We start from the raw sequence: 10,789 nt of genomic DNA, 5'->3' as shown, positions 1-10,789 counted from the left end.
TGGACCTGCCGCCCGCCGCGGCCCGCATCACCGCGCTCCGCCGGGGACCGGCCGGGGGAGGCGCGGAGCGGGGCACGGCCCAGCGCGTCCCGCCGCACTTTTTTTTTTTTTTTTTTTGTTGCCATCCCCCCTCCGCTGCTCCCCCCCCCCCCCCCCTCCCCCCCCCCCCCCCCCCCTCCCGCGCATTATTAGCACTTCTGTGCAGGCCACTTCGCGATCATGTGAGGGCTCCCTCCTCACTCCCCTTTCTCCAAAGAAGTCGGTGTGTGCAGCAGCGGGTTTTTCCCCCCCCCCCCCCCTTTTTTTTTTTTTTTTGCATTCCCAACAAAACACATACACACAGGCGGCACACTCCGCACACGGGCGGACCCGCACGCCGGGGGTGGGAGCGCGGCACCGCCAGCGCGAGGCAGCGCCCGCCGGCGGGAGGGCGCGAGGCACCGCCGCCACTCCGCGCCCGCGCAGGGCCCCGCGCCCGCCCCCGCCCCCGCTCCCCCGGCCCGCGCGGCCCGGCGGCGGCTCCGCCCGCAGAGGCTCTGCATGTGCGCGCGGCTGCGCGCGGCTCCGCTCGCCCTTTCTCTCCGTGTCAGCTCGCCGGGACGCCCTGCACGGTGTCTCCTCCCGGTAAGTGTTATCCCCCCCCCCCCCCTCCCCCTCCGCACACCCGTTCTCCCCCTCCTCCCCCCGCTCCCCGGTGTGACTTGCTGCTTCCACCCCGCTCCCCCCCCACCCCCCGCCGCCGCTCTCTGACTTGCGCCGCCGCGGGAAAGTTTGGCCGCGGCCGCAGGAGTGACATGTGTCAGGTCTCCCGGCGCCCGGGGCACCGCTCCCCAAAATGCACCGCGGGCCGGGGGGGGCGCTCGGCGGCGGGGGGCTGCCTATGCCCCGGCCGGAGCTGGGGCTGCGCCGCCCTAACGCGGCGGGCCGGACCGGCCGCGGGACCGGGGGCGGCGGCGCCCCCCGAATCTGCCGGGGGCGGCCGCGGCCGGTAGCGCGGGTCGGCGGGGCCACCTGCCGCCGCGCAGCGCGCGCCCCCCCGCCCCCCCCGCCCCGCGTACTGACACCCCGAACAACCTGTAGCGTCCCCGCACGGGGACAGCAGTGCCGGGCGGGGAAAGCGCGAGCGAGGCCGGGGTCCGAGGGGGCGCGTGCGGGGCTCGGCTCGCCTCCCCGCTCGCGGGCTTGTTTCTTTTTCCTTTTTGTATGGTGTGACACCCCCACTCCCCCCGCTCCGCGAGACCTCCCCAGCAGACAGTCCGGGTGAAGAAACGTGTCACGTTTCTCCTTTGTGTGCTGCCCGCCCGCCCGCCGGAGGGAGCGGCGCACCCCCCAGCCCCCCGCCGCGCCGAGGGGCCACCGAGCCGGCTGCCGCCCGCCCCCTCGGGGCGCCCCCCCGCTGGCGTGGGCGGGAAGCGCAGGGGCGCGGGGGTGCCCGCGGGGCCTCCCGGCGCTGCTCGGGCTGCGCGGGGAACGGCGTGTCCGTGTACCCCCCTTCCCCTTTCGCACGTAGCCCCCCCCCAAAAAAGACAAAAAAAGCCTAAAGCCAAGAATAATAAATAATTACGTTAGAGCTGCGGAGTTCCGGAGGCGGCCTCCGCGGCTGGTGCGTGGGGGGCCTTCTCTCGAAAGTAGCTCTCGAGATCCCAGAGAACTGCGGGACCTGGAAAGTTTGGAAAGTTTCCATTTTGAGGAGCGGGCTGAGGCGGCGGCCCCCGCGGCGTGCCCCGGGGGTCTGCGCTCCGGCCGGCAGCGGCGGGTGCCCAGGCGCTCCGCGTCGCGCTGTGCCCTGCGCGGGATGCGCAGGCTGCCTGGCCCCCGGCCTCCCTTGACCTGCTGGGAAGGCGCTCGCCAGCCATCGGGGCTAGCGTGGCGAGGGCGCCGGCGGGCCATGAGGCGTCCTCGCTCTCTGCCCCGCGGTGCAGCTGGTGCCGGGTCCCCGGGGCTGCGGGCCCGTCTGCCAGCGCCGCCCCGGGCCCCAGCGCCCTGGGGGTCCCAGGAGGGGGTTTGTGGCGGGGGGGGGGGGGCGAAGCCCGGCCTGCCTGTGAGCAGCCAGTGCAGGCAGGAAAAACATGCATTTAAAACTTGCGAGGACAGTCCGGACAGAAAGTGGGCAGCCATTATATTCTCAGGGGAAAAATAATCTCACAAATAACTACCCCGGATTTATAGTGTCGTCCTGCGCGCAGCGTGCGGGGCTGAGGCTGGAGGAACGCGCAGTCGCCTCCACCTGGGGTTCACTTCTGCTTTTAAGCAGCCGTGTGTACGTACCTTCCTGCGGAGAGAGGGGCAGAAGGTTCCCTCCCAAAGAGGAAGATTTCCCCTGGTCTTTTCCCCGCATTAAGGCCCCTATCCCAAACCCGCTCCAGCGAGTAGGAATCTTTCCGTCGACATCAGCAGGAATTGCTCCGTTGACTCAGTGGGCTTGGATCAGGCCCTTGGAAATTTCGTTACAAATGTGGGGCTGGGAGGTTGTGCAGGGGTGGCTGTGTACCCATCTTAATCCGGAGCGGAGGGGGCGGGGGGGGGGGGGTGTCACGGAAAAGTCAGAGACAAAGTTTTAAGAGATTTTTTTTTCCCTGTGCTAGGTAATTTAAAACCATTAAGGAAAAACATTACTGCTAGTAACATTACTCTAAAGAAAATATGATTAATTATTAATTGCTTTCTCTAATGCTACACTAAACCCTTTCGAGTGAGATACACTTTTTAGTGTTCAAATTAGTATTTATTTTTAATTTAAGGTTTTTCCTGACTGTAATAATTTGTCCATATTAAATACAGATATTGAAAAGACCCCTGTTTTGCAGTAATTTGCTATTTTAATGTAGTTCTTACAAAACGGTAGTGTTCTGTAGCATTTTTGTATACTTAAATCAGTCATTTAACTACTCAGAATAGTGGATTACTAAAGGGTTGAGGGAAAGGAAATAATGTTTCAAAGACAGCATTTCCAAAACACATACAGTAACCATCCTGCCAATTGATAGGTCACTTAGAGACACACAAGAGAGAGATTCTGGTTTATTTTGTTTATATGTAACACCTGAAATGTAGCACTTCATGTGAGGCCTTGTAACTTTACCGGAAGCTTAAGCAGAATCAATTGCATAAATATTTGGGTATTTCTTTTGTTTTAGTTTAACCTCAATGTTTCTTATGCTTTGTGGCAAGGTCTTTGCTACAGTGAAATGTTTATGTTTGAGAGAGGAAAAACCTAAATGTTTTGTAGCTTTCTGTTTAGTAAAGGTTTGTTTAAAATAACCAAAGTGTCTATAGAGAATAACCAAAATGTCTGTAGAGAATAACCAAATTAGATTTTTTTTGAGTGTGAGGAAGAGTGAAAGAAGTGTATCAAGTTCGGGAGATTTTAATTAGCAAATACATGGTGCTATTTTAAAGCTGCACTAGGGTTTGTACAATAGTCAGGTGTTGAGTTTCATAGGTTTTTGAAGTAACGGATTTATTTCTCGGTAATCATCTGTTGCTTATACATTTTTTAAATACTTTCTGTAATAGAATGCATTGAAACTAAATTTTTGAGATTTAAAGGTGTATTTGCTTAGAAACAGTCCTGTCAGACTCCAGTATATTTTTAGAAGAGTTCTTGTTAGACTCAAACATATTTTAAAAAAATAAATTACTGTAGCATAAGCTTTTTTTTTCTTTTTTTTTTTTTCTTTTTTTCTGAACTGATTTATATGAACTGGAATAAGCTTTTTATATTCTGAGGAATAAACCTGATTCAGCATTGCATGCACAGGAGTTATTCAAGGCTAGTGGGCTGAAAACAATAGAAAACTTCTGAGATGTGATCCGTGTTGTGGCAGTGTTTTGCTATGTGTCATTGAAAATGTCACTTAACCTCATTGTTTTTCATCATCAGAATGTGAGGGTTGGTATTTATCTATCTTTCTGATAGGGTGATTAATTAATATTTCTTGAACACTGAGTACACTTTTGTTCCATTTCTATTTTTTACCAGGTTTATTTTTGAGAAATTAAATTCTGATGGTTGTTGAAAAAGAATGGTTCCTGGGAGTCATTGTGTTTTTTCTTTGTGAGTCAGATCGTGAAGAGGTCACTTGCTCTTAGGAATTGAAAATGATTTAGGACATAGGTCACTGAGAAGTATCCATGGAATGAATTTGACTGCAGAAAATTGCAGATCACGGTCAAACTGAAAAATGCTATCAACTTTGTTGCAAAATAATAATTTTTGGTCCACTCGAGCTGATTACTCTTCTTAAATTTTGTGACAGCCAGTGGGTCTAGAAGTAAAGCAGGTTATCTATTTTTTTTTTTTCACACCCACTGTATCATACCTCTGAACTAATCCTTGTTAGACGAAATACTTGTCGTTTAGGTTCCTGTGACCTGTTCTGTGTTGACTTGAGATCTTTCTTGATTGTATGTGTAAACTAGTGGTACCAGAAAAATGGAATAAAAAAGATGAAATTGTAGAAAAGGTTAGCTGTAATAAACTAACCTCTTAAATTAAAATTAATTTTAAAATTCCAGTTACATACATCATTGTTAGTTGTTTGGAGATTTTCTTCCACATTGGATCCTTAACGGAATGAGCATGCATGCTTTATTGTAATAATTTCCAAGGGTAGTTTTAAACTTAAATTTCAAAACCTGTAGACTGGCATAAACACAAGGAGGAGTTCCACAAGTACCATTTAACATTGATGATCTTTTTTTTTCGCCTTTCTGAGGCTCTCAGTATCTTAATCGCACTTACAACTTTTAAAATCTTCCAAGATGTTTACTGCAAATTATAGGAGGCATCTGTCCTTTTATGCAAGATTTGCATCTGTTTCGGCTTTTCTGCCCCCTCCCCCCCCCCCCCCCCCCCCCTTTTTTTTTTTTCCTGCTGGGTTTGTGTTTTTAAACGCCAAGACCATGTTTTATGTCAGAAAGCTGGATTTGAAAGTGCCAGCAATAGCTCGCCTATCCTGTCACCACTGAAGTAGCTGAAAATAATCTCTCTAACAAACAGTTGCTATGATGTTTATTGGTTCACCAAAGTGTGGTTCGGGATGTTGTTAGAAAGTAAAGTTTGAACTCTGAAGAGTCAGTTATGTGTGGAATTGTGTTTAATACCGTGATTTCAGTTCCTGTTTGAAGAAAAATGAAATAAAAATTTTAAGCACGTTGTATTATACTATTAACTACCTCAAGTTGTTTTAGTAAATTGGAGAGTTTGTTGAGAAGGGGGAATAAGAACGTTGTAGGCTTAACTTTCTATCCATTTAGTTAGTTATTTCTTCTTCCTTCCAATAGTAATCACACATCTGTAGCTGGAAGGGGTTTTGTTGCAGTTTGTTTCTTATTTAAATCTGTAAGTTAGTTGGGCTGGCTGCTGAGGGTCGAGCCAATTCCCGTGGGTGCTGCGGGCTGTACCCTCGAGGTGCCCTGGGCGTGGGTGTCTGCCACTGTGACAGGGGGCTTCGCTGCAGAACACAGATGACTTTCTTGATTGATCAGGCTGTGTGAGGGAACAACAGGCACATAGGTTTAAGGGACAGGCAGCACCATCATTGAACACGCAGCAGGGACATTCTGCCCTTTTCCCCCCTGCCCACCCCTGGCTGCTGTGTGATGGCCCTTCTGGGATGGCAGATATCTGTCCCAAACCCAGGCTCTCTTTGGGGTTCACAGGCTGGCTGCGGCTTATCGGTGGAGCTTACTTGTTTACCAAGTGGCTTTGGTCTTCTCCCCCCTTCCTATGGGCAGCCGGTACCGAAAGCGGGTGGTGGGGTGTCTCTGTTCTGAGGAGTTTCCAACCTGTTGGTGGTTGCAGGGTCCACAGAGATGTTGCAGATCTTGTGCTCGGTGAGAGGTCCTTTGGACCTCTGCTGTGCATTACAGCACAGCTGCAAATTGCATCAAATTAAATATTTCTGTAAATTGCTGATCTCAGCCCTGTTTCAGCTAGTTTGCCTCCAGGATGTTGTGAGGAGGACTGAGATTCTGGCAGGCCTGTGCCAACCTTCTCGCTGTGTGAGATGCTCTTTTACTATTGGGCCCAAAATTGGAAATTCATTTGAAGAGTGGAATTTTGAGTCTTGGTGGTGTATCGTTATATAGAACTAGAAAGTGACTGGGGTTTTCTAAGCACATTATTTCTTTGGATAAGTATTTAGATTGCTATGAAAAATTTCCTATATCTTTTAAGGCTGATGTTTTGTTTGATGATCCTGTCAGAGTAATTTAATTTTTCTCTCATAACATGATGTGTATTTGCAACTTTGGTCAGAATTTGTCTCCTAAGTAAATTCAAATACCAATTTATTCCATTATCCAGCTTCCTTATTTCAACCTAAAGCAACACGATACATATTTAAAAATATTAGTTGTGAACTTACTGTAATTTGAAATTACGTGTTTGGCATAATCTGACAAATTACACTTTTGACCCATGTGTATGCTAAACCACTGTAGTTTTGGTGGATATCACCATGGATTTTCATGACCTGTCTTTTGAGGGAAGGAAGGAGAATGCTGTACAAGCTTAGCGTATCGCACTGCTTGTCTAATGGCACCAAATTGGATAATTCAGTCTGCAGAACTTGTGTTTAGAGAATCAATCTCAGAGTTGCCAAGTTATTTTCAGCATAATACTGTGCTAAGGATTAATTTTGAATTTGCCCAGGAATGGCAAAGATAATTTAAGAGGTGATTATCCCTAAAGACTGTTTAAACTTTGCCATTCTGTCAGTGCTAAGTCTTCTTGTAAAAAAGTTACTCTCAGTTATTGTTGTTGATTTCTCTTTTTCTAAGTCTTACTGTTGATCTTGAGGAGGGGCATTGTACTGGAATTGTAACCCGCCTAGTAAAACAAGTGGTGGGTAATACCTGTGTAATCAAACCTGCCGTTGACATTTAACTGCTTGGAAATTAGATCAGAAACTGTCAAGTTTTGCCACGTACAAGTAATGTAGATAAATTTTTAAGAGTTAGTGGTGGGAAGCCACCAAGGGCTTTGGAAAGGAGAGGGACAACACAACAAACAATGGAGAGTCGGGGGGTGCTGTGGAAAGGGGCCAGGGAAAACACGTGGCTGGGCAGGAGCCAGGGAAGGCGCAGGCAGCGCTGCCAGGGGGTGGGCAGCCACTTGGAAAAGAGGAGCTTGGGCTCGCAGGAGAGAAAGCAATATGATTTTTAGCTGGTGCCCAATAAAGGAAAGAAATTTTCTCACCTGCGCTTCATCTACGAGAAGAAATAACTTTTTGCGTGCCGGCGCTGCAGACAGGATCAGGTGCAGTTCTGGCAGGCATGGGAGTTGTGCTGGTTTACGCTGGCCACAGCTGAGGCTGTGGAGTGCTGTAAGCTATTTTTTAAATACTGGATTTTGTTAATTCCAATGTGTGTCTTCGGAAGCTTATTTATTAGTTGTTGCATTGAGAGTTGATTTTTAATCACTACAAATCAAAGTATCACTTTCTTAGTGTGGCAGAGGAGGGACAGAGCTCTTTTGAAGGTAAAGGGGAAGCAGAGTGTGTAGAAAAACAGAGGCTAGTATCTTTTAGAGTCTAAAACACAGTGATTGAAATATTTATGATTCAAGGCACTTTTCTGTGAGAGAACACAGACAGGATTGTGGTTTCATTACAGTACTTACAGTATTCTCATGACCTAAAAATGAAAACACAAACCCCTAATGCAGTCAGGTGTGTGCAGATTGCAGAGATATGCGTATCTGGTGAACTGCTGTGCTTTTCACTTGTGTCAACATGTTTTCGTCTTTGTAGAAGAACATATTTAATTCAGTAAGGAATAAATGATTATCCTATGTACAGCATGGTGAATGTAAGAGGAAGGGTGCTGAGGACTCCTTGATATGTGGCAAAAATCATTCTTCATTTAAAATCAATTAATGGAGTATAAGGGTGCTAAAACTGTAAAAATATTAGGATAGTACTTTGCTAAAGATCATGAAACGCCTTCACACAGAAATTCATTCAGACCGATTTGTTACAAGTCTTGAATGCATTTAAATTACTTTTAATGTTGTGATGATGCCTGTAAATTGTTCTCAGTACACAGTAACTGTCAGCATACATTGGAGAATACGTATGGTCAGTAATTCAACAGATAACTATTGAATACGTGGAAGAAGTTTCACATAATATCATAAATCCTTGCACATCTTTTGCTTAAGAAAAGAAATTAAGCGTACGGTGACAGACACTTTAACGTATTCCATATTTAATTCTATCTTAGGTGACCAACATCTTGTAAAAGAGTTAAAGGTGTGTTTAGCATTGGATGTTGTGACCAGTCTGTTCTTGGGATTGATAGTAACAGAAAAGGGTGTGAAGTATACCTGAGCAACCAGAAATTTGTATCTCATGAACTGTGATACGCAGCCTTCTAAAAATGTTAGTTGAGGGTTATATTTGGTTTTGCATCTGGGAGCCAGATCATGCTTTCAAGTCACAGAGAAGCCAGGAGAACGGTAAAACTGCCAAAATATTTGTGTATAGCTGCAGGACTGTGCTAGATGGAGAAGTTGGTGATTGCTCTGATGTTTCTTCTGTGGAGCTGCGCAACTATGGGAGCAGTGTGTGTCCATGCCTGTGCCTGCACCCATGGCTGTGCAGTGGTGCAGGGCTCTTCTGTCCCTCCACAGCTTTCTGGGAAGGAGGCTATGGCCTTCAGAAGGAAAATTAATGTATCAGTTGGATTTGCTGCATCTCACGGTATGGAACAGGAAACATCCCAAAGAAGAGTGCGGTCAGTCAAGACGAAAGTGTTCAGTCCTTTGCTAAAACAGCGAATGTGTGTGAGGAGTGGGATTCTCCCGGGCAGGAACTGACTGTGCTGGAGAGTGAGTTTTACAGTGCGAGAAAGGTATCTAAAGGGTTGTGATGGGAAAACCTGCCTTTCCAAAGGCTTCCTTAAAAAATGCAGGAAGGATATTTCCAGACCAGATTTGCGTTTGTTTCCAGATGGAGCATGGCTTTCGGTACTGGTATCTGGCCATGCCCCAGCTTCTGGTTACTCTCTGGGGTAGATGTGGCATCCACGGGGGCTTGGACTAGTGGTGGGATCTGGAGTGGCAAGTGTTGGACGGCATGATCCACTGGCAACAGACTGCTGCCGGGCAGGACCTGCTGTTCGGACTGAATGTCCTGGCTTCTGTGGCACACAGGTGCCCTTCTTGCAGCTTGACCTGTCTCAGACCACAAGAGAGGACATGCCTGAGAGGATGCAAGAGAGGAACATACTTGTGTTGAAAAAATCTCTCCCAAGACCTTCAGCCCTGAACCGAAATTTTCTGAAGTTGTTGTAAAGGCTCCCTGTTCTAGCCTAGGCGCTGAGGTTTGTTGGTCCTTTGGATGTTTTTGTATGTTCCGTGCAAAACAGATTTCCAAGGTTGAGAGGTTAGCAGCTACTTAGCTGCCCTTCAGAGCCATGAGACTGAGATGGGTGATGGAACACTCATGTGTATTTAAGCCAAATCCAAGTGTTCGCAGTTTTTCTTTCAATACAAGTTCTTACACCAACTGTTCATAGGTTCTGAACAAGTCACCGCTAAGATGAAAAACATGTATTCAAAGTGACTTTTTTCATAATATTTAGCTACTTAGATACTTTCAAGGATTCACCTCCATTTATTCAATAAATGAATCTAAACAGATGGTCAGTGAGGATCTGAAGAGATACGAGAAAGATACTACTTGAAAGATGAACATAAATAATTGTTTTAAAGTCAGTGGTGTCCAGCCTGATCAGCCAGGCATGACATAGCTTGTGCTGTGGCTTTAGGGTGTTGTGTGACACATGATCAGCGCTTGTACACATGTGCAGCAAGTCTGGCATTTCCCAGGAGCTTCGGGCTTGCTTTATACGCACCGTGTGAACACCAGTAATTTGCTACATGTTCCCCTACAAAGGGTATGGGTATAGGTTGTGCCTTGCTCTCATTTCTTGAGACTCTTCCTTGCTCTTGTTATTTGGTTGTCGCGTGTGAGGAGGGTTACCATAAAGTCTGAGGAAGGTGGCGGATGGAGCAAACTACGTGATACTTGACTGGTCCTCCTGAGGTTGTCGCATGTGAGGAGGGTTACCATAAAGTCTGAGGAAGGTGGCGGATGGAGCAAACTACGTGATACTTGACTGGTCCTCCTGAGTTGCAGGCGGGGCACTTTTATTTTAAAGCTTTGTGTGACTCAGTAGAAGAATACATTTATATTACTCAGTTATGTGTAAAAATGGAACCTACTGTCCTGGACTGAATTGAAGTGCTGTTTTAATGGTATGTTTCAGTACCTGTCTTCAGTAACTAGAATTAAACTTTAAACTATTAGCTTTATTATACATAGGCGCCTGTACATTTTGTGAATCAATAGTACCTGGATCCAAACCTCTAGTTATACTTAGGTGTTGTTTACATGTAGTTTTATAAACAGTCTTCTATACCCAGTTACTGCCATTTGGGTCTTTGTTGTCACCACGAAATCACTACCAGGATGGGGAAGACACCATTTTTTCAAGTGACTATTAGGCATACAATTTCGCTCCAAATTCACTTACCAAAAAAGTTTATTTTAGATTAATTGCTTTTTATCTAAGTCACAGGTGAGTGGGAGCAGAATGGGACCACAGTGTATTAAAAATATCTTTCTTATTGTCACCTGCAATATTACCATAATTGGAACTAAGGAGCCTGCAGTGGCACAGTGTTGATGCTGCCATCCAGACTGACACAGCCTAAAATGCTCTAGTAGCAAAACAAGACACAGACCCAAGCCTTGTGCTGCATGCTCGTCTTGGAGAC

General features: G+C 47.0%; 1 protein-coding gene across 7 annotated transcripts in view; it reads left to right on the top strand.

The window, feature by feature from the left end:
• The first annotated feature begins 485 nt into the window (after positions 1 to 485).
• The window catches only part of FOXP2 (forkhead box P2), a 445,011-nt gene continuing 434,707 nt past the window's right edge, over positions 486 to 10,789 (top strand). For 5 of the 7 annotated variants that reach the window (XM_055807412.1, XM_055807411.1, XM_055807410.1 and 2 more), the window contains exon 1: positions 487 to 624. The gene's annotated coding sequence lies outside the window, so the exon portion shown is untranslated. Of the gene's footprint in view, positions 625 to 10,789 lie in introns of all 7 variants that reach the window. The other 2 variants (XM_055807415.1, XM_055807413.1) reach the window with 1 other exon arrangement.

The sequence above is a fragment of the Falco peregrinus genome, chromosome 6 (assembly GCF_023634155.1).
Source record: "Falco peregrinus isolate bFalPer1 chromosome 6, bFalPer1.pri, whole genome shotgun sequence".
Taxonomy (NCBI): Eukaryota; Metazoa; Chordata; class Aves; order Falconiformes; family Falconidae; genus Falco; species Falco peregrinus.
Note: the sequence above shows the minus strand (reverse complement) of the source record. Positions and strands in the feature narration are given on the sequence as shown.